Source organism: Hyla sarda, chromosome 7 (assembly GCF_029499605.1).
Source record: "Hyla sarda isolate aHylSar1 chromosome 7, aHylSar1.hap1, whole genome shotgun sequence".
In the NCBI taxonomy this organism is placed as follows: Eukaryota; Metazoa; Chordata; class Amphibia; order Anura; family Hylidae; genus Hyla; species Hyla sarda.
This window is the reverse complement of record NC_079195.1, coordinates 126641541-126660046: the sequence shown is the minus strand read 5'-3', so window position 1 is coordinate 126660046 and position 18506 is coordinate 126641541. Positions and strand designations below refer to the sequence as shown.

The 18506-nt window shown below is 46.7% G+C and overlaps 1 long non-coding RNA gene across 2 annotated transcripts in view; it reads left to right on the top strand.

Moving 5' to 3' along the window:
- Window positions 1-17981, top strand: part of LOC130282454 (uncharacterized) — a 36065-nt gene extending 18084 nt beyond the window's left edge. Inside the window, exons 2-4 of one of the 2 annotated variants that reach the window (XR_008846395.1) lie at window positions 17239-17305; window positions 17407-17571; window positions 17675-17981. This is a non-coding gene — a long non-coding RNA (uncharacterized LOC130282454). The remainder of the gene's footprint in view (window positions 1-17238; window positions 17306-17406; window positions 17572-17674) is intronic. The other variant, XR_008846396.1, reaches the window with a different exon arrangement.
- The last annotated feature ends 525 nt before the right edge of the window (window positions 17982-18506 follow it).

Genomic DNA, 18506 nt, shown 5'->3' with positions numbered 1-18506 from the left:
CATTGCAAAGATGCTCCAGTTCCTCTGGTGTGGTCACTATCTTTTTCGAGCCATTGCGGGTAATAATCATCTTGACGGGAAAGCCCCATTTGTAAGGAATCCCCTGCTCCCGCAACAGTTTGGCTCCGGTACTGAATTCCCGTCGTCTGGCCAGCGTAGCTGCTGAAAGATCTGTATAGAGTTGCAGGTCTTTAAATCTGTCAGGCAAAGTGGGTGCATTACGTGCCGCTTGCATTAGTTGATCTTTTGTATGGTAGAAGTGCATGCGTAAGATAACGTCACGTGGCACTGAGGCCGAGAGGGACTTCGGCTTGGGCAGTCTATGCACCCGGTCCATGAGCAGATCTAATGGGCTAGCTTGAGGGAGAAGCAAGGTGAAAAAATCAGTTAAATAATCATTCAGATCCTCGGTTTTGACCGACTCCGGCACCCCTCTAACTCTCAAGTTATTACGCCGGGAGCGGTCTTCCACATCAGCAATCTTCAATTTAAGAGCCAGTACTTCATCTTCTAAGGAGTTGGCCACATCCACCACAGTATTGTGTGAAGCCGTAAGCTCCGCCATTTTAGATTCAATATGGGAGGTACGGTTCCCTATATTAGTCAGTTCAGTTTGTATACTGGAAACTGCTTTCTGTAGGTCGGCCTGTATGGAGAGTTGCAGTTCCGTTAGCAGGCCTCTCATAACATGCTCTGTAAGGGGTACCTGGTTGATCTCCTCCGTCCCCCTCACAGGCAGACTCTCTGACACTTGCTTTGCCGGGGGCGCAGGGGAGAATCGTACCTGGTGCAGTGCTGGTCCGCTTGCCATGGACAGGGCCACGGGCATCAGAGGATGGAGGTGTGCGCCGTTTGCTGAGGACGAGTCCGAGACCGAAGAAGTTCTCCCCGCAGGTGGCGATGCAGAGCCGCTTGTAGAAGGCACTCCAAGGAGCTGAGGCGGGGACGCCGAAGCGCCATCTTGCGAACCCTCGGCAGCGGGGAAGAACGCTGTGAGTTTCATAGGACTCTTCTTTTTGTGGCCTCTCGTACGGGTCATGGTCCCACTGGCCAGTAGTTCCCCAACCGGTGGCAGTCGGTGAGGGGGTAAGTAGTTAGGTACAGATGCAGTAAAGCCGCTAGCAGGCCCAGAGAATAGCGGAGCACAGAGACTATGCGACCGCCGCCATGCGCTGCAGGACACGCCCCCGATACTATCTCTATCTAATACTGTTCCACTGTCTGCTAAACAGTGTGTCACCCCAGTAGTAAGGAGATTACATGAGGAGGTTTGTTACAGTGTGTCACCCCAGTAGTAAGGAGATTACATGAGGAGGAGGTTTGTTACAGTGTGTCACCCCAGTAGTAAGGAGATTACATGAGGAGGAGGTTTGTTACAGTGTGTCACCCCAGTAGTAAGGAGATTACATGAGGAGGTTTGTTAGTGTGTCACCCCAGTAGTAAGGAGATTACATGAGGAGGAGGTTTGTTACAGTGTGTCACCCCAGTAGTAAGAAGATTACATGAAGAGGAGGTTTGTTACAGTGTGTCACCCCAGTAGTAAGGAGATTGCATGAGTAGGAGGTTTGTTACAGTGTGTCACTCCAGTAGTAAAGAGATTACATGAGGAGGAGGTTTGTTACAGTGTCACCCCAGTAGTAAGGAGATTCCATGAGGAGGAGGTTTGTTACAGTGTGTCATCCCTGTATTAAGGTGATTACATGAGGAGGAGGTTTGTTACAGTGTTTCACCCCAGTAGTAAGGAGATTACATGAGGAGGTTTGTTACAGTGTGTCACCCCAGTAGTAAGGAGATTACATGAAGAGGAGGTTTGTTACAGTGTGTCACCCCAGTAATAAGGAGATTACATGAGGAGGAGGTATGTTACAGTGTGTCACCCCAGTAGTATGGAGATTACATGAAGAGGAGGTTTGTTACAGTGTGTCACCCCAGTAGTAAGGAGATTACATGAGGAGGTTTGTTACAGTGTGTCACCCCAGTAGTAAGAAGATTACATGAAGAGGAGGTTTGTTACAGTGTGTCACCCCAGTAGTAAGGAGATTACATGAGTAGGAGGTTTGTTACAGTGTGTCACCCCAGTAGTAAGGAGATTACATGAGGAGGTTTGTTAGTGTGTCACCCCAGTAGTAAGGAGATTACATGAGGAGGAGGTTTGTTACAGTGTGTCACCCCAGTAGTAAGAAGATTACATGAAGAGGAGGTTTGTTACAGTGTGTCACCCCAGTAGTAAGGAGATTACATGAGTAGGAGGTTTGTTACAGTGTGTCACTCCAGTAGTAAGGAGATTACATGAGGAGGAGGTTTGTTACAGTGTGTCACCCCAGTAGTAAGGAGATTACATGAGGAGGAGGTTTGTTACAGTGTGTTATCCCTGTTTTAAGGTGATTACATGAGGAGGAGGTTTGTTACAGTGTTTCACCCCAGTAGTAAGGAGATTACATGAGGAGGTTTGTTACAGTGTGTCACCCCAGTAGTAAGGAGATTACATGAAGAGGAGGTCTGTTACAGTGAGTCACCCCAGTAGTAAGGAGATTACATGAGGAGGAGGTTTGTTACAGTGTGTCACCCCAGTAGTATGGAGATTACATGAAGAGGAGGTTTGTTACAGTGTGTCACCCCAGTAGTAAGGAGATTACATGAGGAGGTTTGTTACAGTGTGTCACCCCAGTAGTAAGAAGATTACATGAAGAGGAGGTTTGTTACAGTGTGTCACCCCAGTAGTAAGGAGATTACATGAGTAGGAGGTTTGTTACAGTGTGTCACTCCAGTAGTATGGAGATTACATGAGGAGGAGGTTTGTTACAGTGTGCCACCCCAGTAGTAAAGAGATTACATGAGGAGGAGGTTTGTTACAGTGTGTCACCCCAGTAGTAAGTAGATTACATGAGGAGGAGGTTTGTTACAGTGTGTCACCCCAGTAGTAAGGAGATTAAATGAGGAGGAGGTTTGTTACAGTGTGTCACCCCAGTAGTAGGGAGATTATATGAGGAGGAGGTTTGTTACAGTGTGTCATCCCAGTAATAAGGAGATTACATGAGTAGGAGGTTTGTTACAGTGTGTCACCCCAGTAGTAAGGAGATTACATGAGTAGGAGGTTTGTTACAGTGTGTCACCCCAGTAGTAAGGAGATTACATGAGGAGGAGGTTTGTTACAGTGTGTCACCCCAGTATTAAGGTGATTACATGAGGAGGAGGTTTGTTACACTGTGTCACCCCAGTAGTAAGGAGATTACATGAGGAGAAGGTTTGTTACAGTGTGTCACCCCAGTAGTAAGTAGAGTACATGAAGAGGAGGTTTGTTACAGTGTGTCACCCCAGTAGTAAGGAGATTACATAAGGAGAAGGTTTGTTACAGTGTGTCAACCCAGTAGTAAGGAGATTACATGAGGAGGAGGTTTGTTACAGTGTGTCACCCCAGTAGTATGGAGATTACATGAAGAGGAGATTTGTTACAGTGTGTCACCCCAGTAGTAAGGAGATTACATGAGGAGGTTTGTTACAGTGTGTCACCCCAGTAGTAAGAAGATTACATGAAGAGGAGGTTTGTTACAGTGTGTCACCCCAGTAGTAAGGAGATTACATGAGTAGGAGGTTTGTTACAGTGTGTCACTCCAGTAGTATGGAGATTACATGAGGAGGAGGTGTGTTACAGTGTGCCACCCCAGTAGTAAAGAGATTACATGAGGAGGAGGTTTGTTACAGTGTGTCACCCCAGTAGTAAGTAGATTACATGAGGAGGAGGTTTGTTACAGTGTGTCACCCCAGTAGTAAGGAGATTAAATGAGGAGGAGGTTTGTTACAGTGTGTCACCCCAGTAGTAGGGAGATTATATGAGGAGGAGGTTTGTTACAGTGTGTCATCCCAGTAGTAAGGAGATTACATGAGTAGGAGGTTTGTTACAGTGTGTCACCCCAGTAGTAAGGAGATTACATGAGTAGGAGGTTTGTTACAGTGTGTCACCCCAGTAGTAAGGAAATTACATGAGGAGGAGGTTTGTTACAGTGTGTCACCCCAGTATTAAGGTGATTACATGAGGAGGAGGTTTGTTACACTGTGTCACCCCAGTAGTAAGGAGATTACATGAGGAGAAGGTTTGTTACAGTGTGTCACCCCAGTAGTAAGTAGAGTACATGAAGAGGAGGTTTGTTACAGTGTGTCACCCCAGTAGTAAGGAGATTACATAAGGAGAAGGTTTGTTACAGTGTGTCAACCCAGTAGTGAGGTGATTACATGAGAAGGAGGATTGTTACAATGTGTCACCCCAGTAGTAAGGAGATTACATCCCCATCATGTGTGATTGTCTATTATATGTAGGCTCACAGCTAAGGACTACATCCCCATCATGTGTGATTGTCTATTATATGTAGGCTACATATAATAGACAGTCACAATCATACATGGCAAAACCTAATTTTGACAACCCTTTGGCTCCGCCCATTAAACCCCTTGGCAAATATAAGATCAGGGGTAGAATTAGTCCCGTAAGCCTCATGGTAAATTCTAGACTTGTCCTCCTCCCTACAATTATAACTATACTGCACCTAATGTGGGGGAACTGTACTGCACCTAATGTGGGGGAACTATATTGCACCTAATGTGAGGGAACTATACTCCACCTAATGTGGGGAACTATACTGTACCTAATGTGGAGGAACTGTACTACTAACCTAATGTGGGGGAACTATACTGCACCTAATGTGGGGGAACTATACTGCACCTAATGTGGGGGACTATACTGCACCTAATGTGGAGGAACTGTACTACTAACCTAATGTGGGGGAACTATACTGCCAACCTAATGTGGGGGAACTATACTACTAACCTAATGTGGGGGAACTATACTGCACCTAATGTGGGGGAACTGTACTACTAACCTAATGTGGGGGGACTATACTGCCAACCTAATGTGGGGGACTATACTGCACCTAATGTGGAGGAACTGTACTACTAACCTAATGTGGGGGAACTATACTGCCAGCCTAATGTGGGGGAACTATAATACTAACCTAATGTGGGGGAGCTATACTGCACCTAATGTGGGGGAACTATACTGCCAAACTAATGTGGGGGAACTGTACTACTAACTTAATGTGGGGGAACTGTACTGCACCTAATGTGGGGGAACTATACTGCACCTAATATGGGGGAACTATACTGCACCTAATGTGGGGGAACTGTACTGCACCTAATGTGGGGGAACTGTACTACTAACCTAATGTGGGGGAACTGTACTACTAACCTAATGTGGGGGAACTATACTGCACCTAATGTGGGGGAACTATACTGCCAACCTAATGTGGGGGAAATATATTTCCATCCTAATGTGGGAGATTAATACTGCCAACCTAATGTGGGGGAACTATGCTGCCAACCTAATGTGAATACAAAAATATAAAATTGTACTATTCTGATCCCTATAGCACTTTTATTTTTCTGTATATGGGGATGTATGAGGGTCATTTTTAGCGCTGTGATTTGTAGTTTTTATCGGTACCATTTTTTTTTTTTGCTTTTTAGATATTTGTTATGGTATTTGAAGTGACCAAAAATGTGCTAATCTGATTAGTGCACTATTACAACTTTTGGGACCCCACTTCTGATTTTGCCCAGGGCCATGCTAAGCCTAAAACTGGCCCTGGATCCAATCCTCCTACACTATGCAAGCAGGAGTGTGTGTATATGTATGTCTGTGTGTATATATATATATATATATATATATATATATATATATATATATATACATAAACACACACGCGTGCGCGGAGTGAGTTTGTGCTTTAGGGTGCACACCCTAATGCAATAGGCTGCGCACGCCTATGACTGTAGTACTTTAATTTTTACAGTTCCCCTATAACTCTGCAGCTTCTGTAGAAGTATGAGGCTCAGCCTTAGAGTCAGTGTATCTGGCTGCTCCGGTGTTCTTCTATTTTACAGCCTGGACCCTGTTCTCCTCCACACTGGTCCCTGTGGTCGGGTCAGATGGTTCTGGACTGGGGCTGAACGGTTGCTTGAGGGATTTAGTGGCTGATTTTTTTGGGACTTCAGTTGTTGGATGACCTCTCTCTTCAGTGGCTGGTGATATTCGTAGTGCAGAATTTACAGGTGTTACGTAAAAGGGGTACTCCGGGGGAAAACTTATATATATATATATATTTTTTTTTAAATCAACTGGTGCCAGAAAGTTAAACAGATTTGTAAATTAAGGAAAAAGAAATGTGGATGTGTGCAGCTCACAACTATTACGCACCGAGGTCAAACAGGGCTAAGCAACTATACCTTAATTGCTAAAAAGGGAAACCAGAAAAATACAATGTAGCCCGGACCTAGGTCCGGGCTACATTGTATTTTTCAGATTTGTAAATTACTTCTTAAAAATCTTAATCCTTACAGTACTTATCAGCTGCCGTATGCTACAGAGGAAGTTGTATAGTTCTTTTCGGTCTGACTACAGTGCTCTCTGGGACTAGGAGCAAATCTCCATAGTAAACTTCTCCTACTCTGGACAGTTCCTGACATGGACAGAGGTGTCAGCAGAGAGCACTGTGGTCAGACTGGAAAAAAATCCAAAAAGAAAATAACTTCCTCTGTAGAATACAGCAGCTGATAAGTATTGGAAGGATTAAGATTTTTAAATAGAAATAATTTACAAATCTGGCAAATTTCCCCAACCTCAAGGTTAGTGTTTAACCACTTAAGGACCTAGGGCGTATGGATACGCTTTGACGTCCTGGTACTTAAGGACCCAGGGTGTATCCATACGCCCGTGGGAATTTCAGTCCCCGCCGCGCGCCGGGCGGGGACCGGGCCGGGGTGACTGCTGATATCAATCAGCAGGCACCCCGCGCAAATGCCCAGGGGGTCATCAGACCCCCCCATCGGCGGTCGGCGCAAATCGCAAGTGAATTCACACTTGCGATTTGCGCTGATTCCGGGTCATACGGATCTATTGTGACCCAGTGACCTGGAATAGAAGGGGGTTCGTGGTTGTCTAAGACACCCACGATCCCTCTGTAGGTATAGGAGTGAGGTGGCAGGGTGCCACCCCTCCTATCCCTGCTATTGGTCTGCTATTGATCGTCAGAGGCGACGACCAATAGCAGACCGGGGGCGGGGGGGTTAACTTTCATTTTCCCCATCCTGCCCACCCACAATAGGCGGGGCAGAATGGGGAACCGAAGGGGATCCTACGGAAGCCGGTAAGTTGATCTGGAGGGCTACAGTCTGAGACTGTGGTCTCTAACTGTAGCCCTCCATATGTTGCAAAACTACAACTCCCAGCATGCCCAGACAGCTGTTTGGGCATGCTGGAATATGTAGTTTTGCAACAGCTGGAGGGCTGCAGTTTGAGACCACTATACAGTGGTCTCTAAACTATATCCCTCCAGATCTTTCAAAACTACAACTCCTAGCATGCCCACATAGTAGTTTTGTAGTTTTGCAAAAGCTGGAGGCACACTGGTTGGAAAATACTGAGTTAGGTAACAGAACCTAACTGAAGGTTTTCCAACCAGTGTGCCTCCAGCTGTTGCAAAAGTACAACTCCCAGCATGCACGGTCTGTCAGTACATGCTGGGAGTTGTAGTTTTGAAACAGCTGGAGGTTTGCCTCCCCCATGTGAATGTACACAGTACATTCACACGGACAGGTTTACAGTAAATTTCCTGATTCAAGTTTGGGTTGCGGCAAATTTTTTGCCACAGCGCAAACTCCTAGCGGGAAATTAACCGTAACACACCAGTGTGAATGTACCCTAAAAAAAACTAACACATAATAAAGGGTAAAACACTACATATACACCCCCTTACACTGTCCCCCCCCCCAATAAAAAATTAAAAACGTCTTGTACGGCAGGGTTTCAAAAATGGAGCCTCCAGCTGTTGCAAAACAACAGCTCCCAGCATTTCTGGACAGCCACTAACTGTCCAGGCATGCTGGGAGTTTAGCAACAGCTGGAGGCACCCTGTTTGGGAATCACTGGCGTAGAATACCCCTATGTCCACCCCTGTGCAATCCCTAATTTAGTCCTCAAATGCGCATGGCGCTCTCTCACTTCGGAGCTCTGTCGTATTTCAAGGAAACAGTTTAGGGCCACATATGGGGTATCTCCGTACTCGGGAGAAATTGCACTACAAATTTTGGGGGTCTTTTTTTCCTTTTACCGCTTGTGAAAAGGAAAAGTTGGGGGCTACACCAGCCTGTTAGTGTAAAAAAATAAAAAATGTTACACTAACATGCTAGTGTTGCCCCATACTTTTTATTTCCACAAGCGGTAAAAGGAAAAAAAGACCCCCAAAATTTGTAAAGCAATTTCTCCTGAGTACGGAAATACCCCAGATGTGAGCGTAAAATGCTCTGCGGGCTCACAAGGCTCAGGAATGAGAGCGCACCATGTACATTTGAGGCCTAAATTGGTGATTTGCACAGGGGTGGCTGATTGTACAGCGGTTCTGACAAACGCAAAAAAAAATACCCACATGTGACCCCATTTTGGAAACTACACCCCTCACCGAACGTGACAAGGGGTATAATTAGCCTGAACACCCCACAGGTGTTTGACGAATTTTCATTAACGTTGGATGGGAAAATGAAAAAAAAAATATTTTTTCACTAAAATTCTGGTGTTACCCTAAATTTTTCATTTTCACAAGGGAAAATAGGAAAAAAGCCCCCCCGAATTTGTAACCCCATTTCTTCTGAGTAAGAACATACCCCATATGTGAATTTAAAGTGCTCTGCGGGCGAACTACAATGCTCAGAAGAGAAGGAGCGCCATTGGGATTTTGTAGAGAAAATTTGTTCGGAATTGAAGGCCACATGTGTTTACAAAGCCCCCATAGTGCCAGAACAATGGACCCCCGACACATGTGACCCCATTTTGGAAACTACACCCCTCACGTAATGTAATAAGGGGTACATTGAGAATTTACGCCCCACATGTGTCTGACAGAATTTTGGAACAGTGGTCCGTAAAAATTAAAAATTTTATTTTTCATTTGCACAGCCCACTGTTCCAAAGATCTGTGGGGTGTAAATACTCACTGCACCCCTTATTAAATTCTGTGAGGGGTGTAGTTTCCAAAATGGGGTCACATGTGGGGGGATCCACTGTTTTGGCACCACGGGGGGCTTTGTAAACGCACATGGCCCTGAGCATTCCAAACTAATTCTCTTTCCAAAAGCTCAATGGCGCTCCTCCTCTTCTGAGCATTGTAGTTTGCCAGAACTTTCACAGAAAGAAAGCCGTTCACTGCGGCATCTTGGTCATTAGATCGGTCAGCCTGGTCCCAGCCGGAGTGGTTGTGGTGCAAAACTGTGCAGCTAGGAAAAAAAACACCAGTAAGTGCCCGCTGCATTCACCAGCACAGAAAGCCACATATGCCAGCGGAAAGCCGCCACATAAATGCTGCACATGCTGTATGCCGCAACTATGCAAGACTGTTGAGACCCAATTAGCTCCGAGCAGGCTATAACTACCCCTCCCCCTTACTACAATAATTAATTAAATAATAACTGACACAACAACAATTCAACTTTTCCGTGGGTGGGGATCGGCCAAAGCTTTATTTATAAAATTACTTATATAAATAACAATTTAACTGTAACAAAGACACCGATTGGCTTCTTGCCAACCCGAGAGGTGCTGCCACACTGTCCTGTGTGGAGGTCTACCCCGGGTTGACCCCGCTTTCACCGTCTTCTTACCGCCAAGCTGTGACTTACAATAAACAGAGATACAAAAAGGGAGGGAGGGAGGGCAAAACTCCGGGTCCTGGGCAGATTGAGGGGGGAAGGGAGGCACCACAGCTATAAATACCCAGGGGAGGGCCCCTGAAAGCCCGGGAAACTATTCGACCCCTGATTGGTGCACTCCTTCCCCCCCACCCATGGGACATACCACTATAGTTAGCAACAAGTTTTTACAGGCGGGGGAGGGGGCTAAAAAACTTTGCCTGTATATTTCTTAACCCCTTAACTGCTCACCAGTCAGGGGGCAAGCTAGTTATGCACAGCTTGCCCCTCCAGACTGTTGAGACCCAATTAGCTCCGAGCAGGCTATAACTACCCCTCCCCCTTACTACAATAATTAATTAAATAATAACTGACACAACAACAATTCAACTTTTCCGTGGGTGGGGATCGGCCAAAGCTTTATTTATAAAATTACTTATATAAATAACAATTTAACTGTAACAAAGACACCGATTGGCTTCTTGCCAACCCGAGAGGTGCTGCCACACTGTCCTGTGTGGAGGTCTACCCCGGGTTGACCCCGCTTTCACCGTCTTCTTACCGCCACGGAGGAGACCAGTTAGCCCTACACTGGGCTCCGACCCCCACCCAAGAGATACTGGATAGCCAACACCTGGGGCCAACTCAGCCCCCCGAACACACCCAACACATTTCCTCTCCAGGAAAGTCGCCCAACACATTTCCTCTCCAGGAAAGTCGCCCAACACATAACCTCTCCAGGAAATCCGAGGTACCTGCCGCCAGGTCCTATGTTTTTGCATTTTATTTTTTTTTATTTTTTTTTATTTTTTTTGTATTTTTTTTGTATTCACTAACTCTTGTGTGAACTCATTTCTCAGACTCGCCCATACACCGAAGAGTGCCGCAGCACTCGCACCACCTTGCGGAAAGCCGCTCGCAAAACAAAAACACATGTGGGAAACATCAAACTGGGCGAAAATAGCAACGCAACATGCAGATCGCCCGCGCCCCACGCGCTGCGCTACCCTCTACGGAAACTGAGCCCTCTCCGCCGACACCGACACAAAAAGAGAGCGAATCCCAAACTCACAACACCCCCTCCTACAAAGAGAAGCCAAAACCCAAAACAGACAATCGAGGGCGGGGAGCATAAAAGAAAAAGGGGGGGGGGAGGCCCCCACCGCAGTCCAGTCAACAATAGGACGACAACCGGAAAAAACAGTCATTCGTGGACCCTCATGCAGCACAAGCTGTGTGTCCCAGATCGCCTAAGCAATCTCGGACCGACGGACCTGAAAACGCACAAAATATACACCCAAAAAACACATCAGACACCCAAGTGTCATGGAAGGAGACGAGGAGAAAGAAAGTGCCCCATCCACCTAGCCCCGAAAAAAGCCAGCGCAAAACCTCGGATCAGAAAAAACGACGCAAAAGCGACAACCAAAAATCCGACCCACAGCCGCCACCAAGCGACCCAAAAACTGATAGGAAAAAACGGTCGCCGACAGCAAGGCCACCCGCTCACGGGCCCAGCCCCTAGGTATACACCAACATCCCACCAACCGCAAAGCAGAAAAGAAAAATCACCCCCCGCCATGCGGCAACCTCACCCCCACTGGATCGCAGCACAGTGGGAAAGCACCCTTTTTTTTTTTTTTTTTTTGCACTGAGTAGTAGGTGATTCACACGAACAGGTGAAGATACCCAGCGTCACATACTAAGAATGTTAATTGGATACATGCAGAATACAGCCCAAGTCTCGAACCTCCTTGGATAGGAGACACAGCAGTTAACTTATTTTATCACAGCCTATCAAAACGAAATAGGAAGTCAAACAGCAGAACCTTGTAGGTACAAAAAACAAAACCCCTATCCACAGACACATTTGGAACCTTCGGGACCCTCCTTGAGTGTAGACATCCCGGCCTCCACACCAACCCCAACTACTCGCAAGCGCCTCACCGTGAGTGCGACCAAGTCGCAGGAGCCACTAAAGCGGACCAAGAAATACACCAATCTCCACGATGACCCACAGGCCGAAAATTTAACCACAACTGTATCACTCAGTCCTACCCCGGGACCCGAACCCGAGGTGGTCTCCCATTCCACAGCCATATGAGCAAACCTTCCGACTCCACCCGAGGGAGCAACTTCCGGAACCACTGCCAGAGAACGGGACAAAGCGTCAACACCCAATACCGACCCCAGGGAGTACAGCCGCAAAATAAACCTTATCTCCAAACAGCGAAGCACTAGGTGCAACAAGCCGAGCGCAGGAAGAAAGCCGAAAGAAAGAAATAATAACAGTGACAACGCCCCAAATGTCAGACCGACAAAACGCCCCCGATCACTCAAATCACACCCAAAAAAGAAAAGCATCACCAAATTATAGCGCAATCAAGCACAGGGGCCACGCCAACCCACACAGTACCGTTACAATCCTAGAACATGAACTGCCGAAGCAAGCACCCAAAGTCCCACAACCAACACCAAAGGAAAAAGCGCAAACAAAAAACCCAAGCATGGCAGAAACCCACTGACTACCAAGACACCCAGTAGTAAACCACCCTGCAGCACCACTGGAAAACCAAAACACCACACCAACAACCAACCAAACCAGCCACACCCGGGAACAGAGCGAGCTCCCCATGAGCTGCAACGGGGGACTGAAAGCAGGCCTGTCCACTGCATCACGCCTGAAAAAACCCCAACCAACCGGAACGTCAGCCCTTAGTGCACCAGGGGCACATATGCGGGGGCACAGATACCACACACCCTCGGCGGCCAGAGACAACCTGCAGGAAAAAACTCTGCCCTGAACCACATTCCACGTGGAACATTCAGTAAACCAGCAAGGACCGGAACCGGGGCACATAGCGAGCCCTGAAGAAACCAAAACAGAGAAAACGCAATTACTCCCTGACCATAGAAAAGCAGCAAACCAACGCCAACAAGGCATGCGGAAGACATGCTAATCTCCTCAAAATCGTTCCAATTTTAACATACATGCTGCCGAAGCGAGCACAAAATATGGACGCTTCACAAATTTGCATGTCAGCCTTGCAGCAACAAACCACACCCCAACAAGTGTAGAGCACAGGAGAATCACCCTCCGGAATACCACCACGAACAGAAGAAACCACACAGGCAAGACAAACGGAGACACAAGCAAAACCTACCCCCAGAGACTCAAGCGAAACCTACCCTCCGCCACATCGGCCAAAGCACCCAGCACGACATACAGGAGTCCCATGCCTACATGAGATTGGGCGAAACAGGAAAAAACAGCAGACAAATATACTAGGACAATGGAGCAGCGGAGAGAGACTACAACTTAAGATGGAGAGATAAACCAAACAAAGGGGGAGAAAACCCAAAGAAACAAAACCGTGACTGGGTGGCAGCCACCGATTCAGAAAAAGGAACATGCCTACGGGAGCTAAGTCAGCAAAACCCCGGCCACCTAGAGCGTAAGGCCAAAAGACCACACACCCAAGCGCGCACCGCAGAAAATGATACCCTACCAAAGCACCCCGTCAAGAAGAGACGTACCCAACTCACAACCAGAGACCAACACAGATATACACCCATATCCGAGACCCAAACTCAACAAACACACGGGAACAAAAGGACGAACACTACACAGACGTAGCCATAAGCACACAAACCAGGGAAGGGGCAAAGCCCCACATCAGAACACTCACCAATTCCAGAAAATGGAGAAGCACAACAGAGGGAGGAACCACATCACCACCGCCGCAGGCGTGGGACAAGGCACGCTGGAGACCGCCGGGTCGCGGGCACTCGGCCGCCGCCCGGTACGGCGCCGGAAACCACGCCGGGAAAACAGCAGTAGAGGACTCCGAGGGAGAACCCTGCGGGAAGAACCGAAACACCTACTCCCCGCAGGTGAACAGAAGGCCCAAAAAACACCTCCTGTGCCGCCCCCCAGGACCAGAGCGAGAGCGGCGACAAATACGTCTATGCCCCCATCCGGCCCCAGAGGGGGGAAGAGCAACACGAAATCAGGGGAGCACTCCCTACCCCTCCACGGGGGGCATTGGAGAGGCAGGAGGAAGGAGGACAGCAGCGGCAGCAGTGGGGGAAGGGGGGGGGGGTTGGGAACTCGGGGCAGAGAAGTGATGGGGAGGCGTGGGGGGGGGCGCAGTGGCTGCAAGAACCATGGGGAGCACTGGAAGAGCACGAGGAAAAAGGGGGGGGCAGCAGCAGCAGTGGGCAGGGGGGGAGTGCTAGTGTGGTGGGGGTAAGGAGCCGGGCAAAGGAGTGGGGACGGTATGAGGGCTCATATAGTTGGCGTTTTGATCTGAAGCTGTCCGCAGTACCATTGTCGTTTCGATCAGAGTTTGAGATCGCTGTTTTTCATATTTACGGTATAAAAAGGGGTTAAAAATACGCTATTTTGGACTGTGAAATTTATTTATTCAAGTAATATTACTTATTTATGTATTTTATTCATTAATGAATAAATTTGTAATGTTTTTTTTTTTTTTTTTTTTTTTTATATTATACACGTACGCCATAGACGGAGCGCCTTAAATGACTATATTTATTTATTAATTTTTTTAATTAATTAATTAATTAATTTATTTTTTTATACTACGAACATGTAGGCATGCGGCGATACCACACATGTGTATGTTGTTGTAATATACAGTATTTTATGTATTATTGTTTTATTTATAGATTTTAATTTTTTATCATTACTATTATGATATTTTTATTTTATTTTCTTTTTTTTTTTTTTTATTATTATTATTAATTTTTATTTTTTATTTATTTATTTTATGATGGGGAAAAGGGGGGTGATCAAACGTGTAAAATTGCAAGGGTTAAAAGATCTTTATTAACTTAACTATTCAAATACTTCAACAGTTTTTTTTTTTTTTTTTTTTTTTTTTTTTTTTGCAATGCTATAGCTCCCCTAGGAGCTATAACACTGCACACACTGAACCTGACACCGATCACTTGCCATGTAGTAACATGGCAATGATCGGTGTTATCAATGATTGATTGCTCAAGCCTGAATTTCAGGCTTGGAGCAATCAATTGAGGAGCGGACGCGCAGGAGGCAGGTGAGTGACCCTCCAGCTGCGTCCCAGCTGATCGGGACATCGCGATTTTATCGCGATGGTCCCGATCAGCCCGCTGAGCAGCCGGGATGCGTTCAATTACATTTTCAGACGCGGCGATGACTTTGATCGCCGCGTCTGAAAAGGTGATGCCGGACATCTGCCAGATCGGCGATGTCTGGCATTATCAGGGGTCCTGGTCGCTAATAGCAACTGGGACCCAACAGCTATAATGCGCGCTCACTATGTGAGCGCGGATTATAGCTGGGGACGCGCAAATGGACGTTAATAAACGTCCATTTGCGCAAACGTTAAAGGGGGTTAAAACAGCAGCAGCCACCCAGGGGCCGCCACCTCCAGAGCGGAGGGGACAAACAGGCGGGAGGGGGGGGGATTATGGTAAGGACCGCAACAGGGGGGGGGGAGGCAGACGAAGGGGACCGCAACAGGGGGGAAAAAAGAGACGGACGGGGCAAGTAGGTAATCAGAGCCTGCTCCAGGAGCACCCCGGAGAGAGGGATCAAAGTACAGGCAGGGGATAGGGCAAAAGAACGGGACAGGGCTCAAAGGGATTATAGTGGGAAAGGAGGGCAGGACTGATAAGAGGTCCGCCAGCCTCCTGAACCCGCCAAGGGTGCAACAGGAGGGGAGGCCAGCTCAGCCACAAGGGAGCATGCCAGCCCTCACCCTCCTGCTCCATCCAGGCCACAAATAAGGGGCAGACACATACCAGCCAGCAGTCAAAACTCCGGGTCCTGGGCAGATTGAGGGGGGAAGGGAGGCACCACAGCTATAAATACCCAGGGGAGGGCCCCTGAAAGCCCGGGAAACTATTCGACCCCTGATTGGTGCACTCCTTCCCCCCCCACCCATGGGACATACCACTATAGTTAGCAACAAGTTTTTACAGGCGGGGGAGGGGGCTAAAAAACATTGCCTGTATATTTCTTAACCCCTTAACTGCTCACCAGTCAGGGGGCAAGCTAGTTATGCACAGCTTGCCCCTCCAATATATCTAGCACAGCCTGCAGCCTGTTCACACCTATTGTGAAAACATTCATTTCAGCTGGGATTACACTTGGCGTGTTTGTCATAAAAAACACCATGTTCGCTGCGGGCACATGTTAGGTTGGAATCAATAGGGTAATATGAAACACCAAACACTAATGGGGGTTTCTTTATCCTTTTATGGTGTTTTTAGGCTATCAAATCTGTGGGATGCCGAGAGCATGTTTTATTTTTTTTTGGGGGGGGGTTTCTCACTATTTTTTTTATAGAAATTCTTCAGTCAAATGATGAAAGAATCACATGACTTGTAATGAGAAAAGCCAGAGGGGGAAAAAAAACACCAAAGAAAAAACACTTCCTATAATAATGATGATGATGATGATGATAATAATAATACACATTGGGACAGATGTATGAAAACCTGTGCAGAGGTCAAGTGGACCAGTTGCCCATAGCAACCAATCAGATCGCTTCTTTCACTTTTCAGAGGCCTTTTTAAAAATGAAAGAAACTACCTGATTGGTTGCTATGGGCAACTGGTCCACTTTCCCTCTTCCCTGGTTTTGATAAATGTCTAAGACCCCCCCCCCCCCCCAAGTGCTTTTAGCAAAAATAACACAAAGATAGCTGAGAAAAGAAATGAGGGGGAAGATTTTGATGTTTCTTCGTTTTTTGCAAAAAAAAAAAAAACACCAAACAAGAATTGTGTTTGTTCCTAGGCTTAGGCTGTGATTAAAAACAACATATAAATGGTGTTTTTCAAAGCCCACATTGCTTTATTTCTGGTGCTTTTTCCCCCTTTTCGACAGACGTCTGTCCAGCTATTGCAAGGCTACAACTCCCAGCATGCCCTGACAGCCGAAGGCTGAGAGTTGTAGTTTTGCAACAGGTGGGCAGCCACAGGGGATCGGTGTTGCAGTATGTCAATCTAGGGCCATGGTGTCTGATCTTGAACTGGCAGCAGGAGCCACGACCACTTTAAATCAATGGCTGCTGGGACGTCTGACTAGTGACATCCTTCACTCCAGACCGCAACGTCAGGGACGTCACTCGTCAGACGTCCCGGCGGCCAGCGCTGCTCATTGAGCCTACCGGAGTAGCATTGATCTATGTAAGAAACCTAGGGGCCCAGACTGTTGGGGCAACCAAATGATATTACATATACAGAATGTCTGGTTAGGAGAAACAAATATAACGCACCCACAGGGAGTGGCGCCATTTTAATAAAAATTGTCAAAAACCTTAGATAACAGTCATACAGAATATATTAGAAAGCTTTTTTGATTTTCAGCCAATCAGAGAGCAGCACTACTGAAATAGAACTCCCAGGAGGTAACAGCGTGTCACACATGTGATGTCATAACCATTGTCCACCAAAGAGCAGCACTGAGCAGAAATAACACTGCTCCTGTTCATTCTTCATCAGAAAGGGGCCGGTGCTGGACACTGTGTAGGGACGGGGGAATGCAAAGTCATACACATGACTGTGACTGGTAAGTGTTACATTGTTGTGTCCAAAAGATCTTTATTGCAGTTCCATGTGTATTTCTATGATAAACATGTAAATAATTTATTTTATTTTTTCTTATCTTAGATGCACTATTTCCAGGACATGGAGTAGCATTTCCGGACCTACAGCAAGACGTTGGATGAAGGCATAGCCCCAGAAATAACACTGCTCATGTTCATCAGTGAGGGGCCGGTGCTGGACACTGTGTAGGGACACGGGAATGCAAAGTCATGCACATGACTGTGACTGGTAAGTGTTACATTGTTTTGTCCAAAAGGTCTTTATTGCAGTTCCATGTGCATTTCTATGATAAACATGTAAATAATCTATCTTTTTTTGTCCCCTATCTTAGATGCACTATTTCCAGGACATGGAGTAGCATTTCGGGACCTACAGCAAGACGTTGGATGAAGGCACAGGCCTAGGAATCATGCACATACACAGAAACATTTGCCCAAATTATAGAGGTAACCTCCTTTAGTATGCCCAGAGGAAGGGCAATACAGTAGCCATGGATTCCCTACAGGTTTCCTCCCCTCTGGAGGTTTTTCCTGTCCTGAGTATTAGTTACTGTACGCTCTTTGTGAGTGATGGGAGGTTACAAAAAATCCCCTACACAAACATTTTAATAAATTATAAATAAAGTTCCACTTTTTTTAAACTGTTCTTTGACTTGTTCGACTCATTTATTTATTTCTGTGTGTGAAAATAGAGTTAGCAAAACATGGATGACCAAAGCTGCTCTCCTGCACGATCTGCATAATGCGGTGCGGAGAGAGGCAACTGGTGCTGGGTGGTGCAGTTTATGAGGCAAACGTAGAACACCCAGCAAGTTCCATGCACAAGCCTTTTTCTGATGAATGGGATTCATGCAGGGAACTTGCTAGGGGTCATACGGTTGCTAAGGATCAACTTTTGGGTACATGAACTGTCCCTTAAAGGGGTACTCCGCCTCTAGATATCTTATCCCCTATGTAAAGGATAGGGGATAAGATGTCTGATCAAGGGGATCCTGCTGCTGGGACCCCAGCAATCTCCATGCAGCAACCAAAATTCTAAATAGTATGTTTAGATCACTGGTTCCTGTGGCAGGATTCGTGACATCATGCCACACCTTCTTGTGACATCACACCACCTCCCATAGACATAAATGGAAAGGGCATGGCGTGAGGTCATGACTCGCA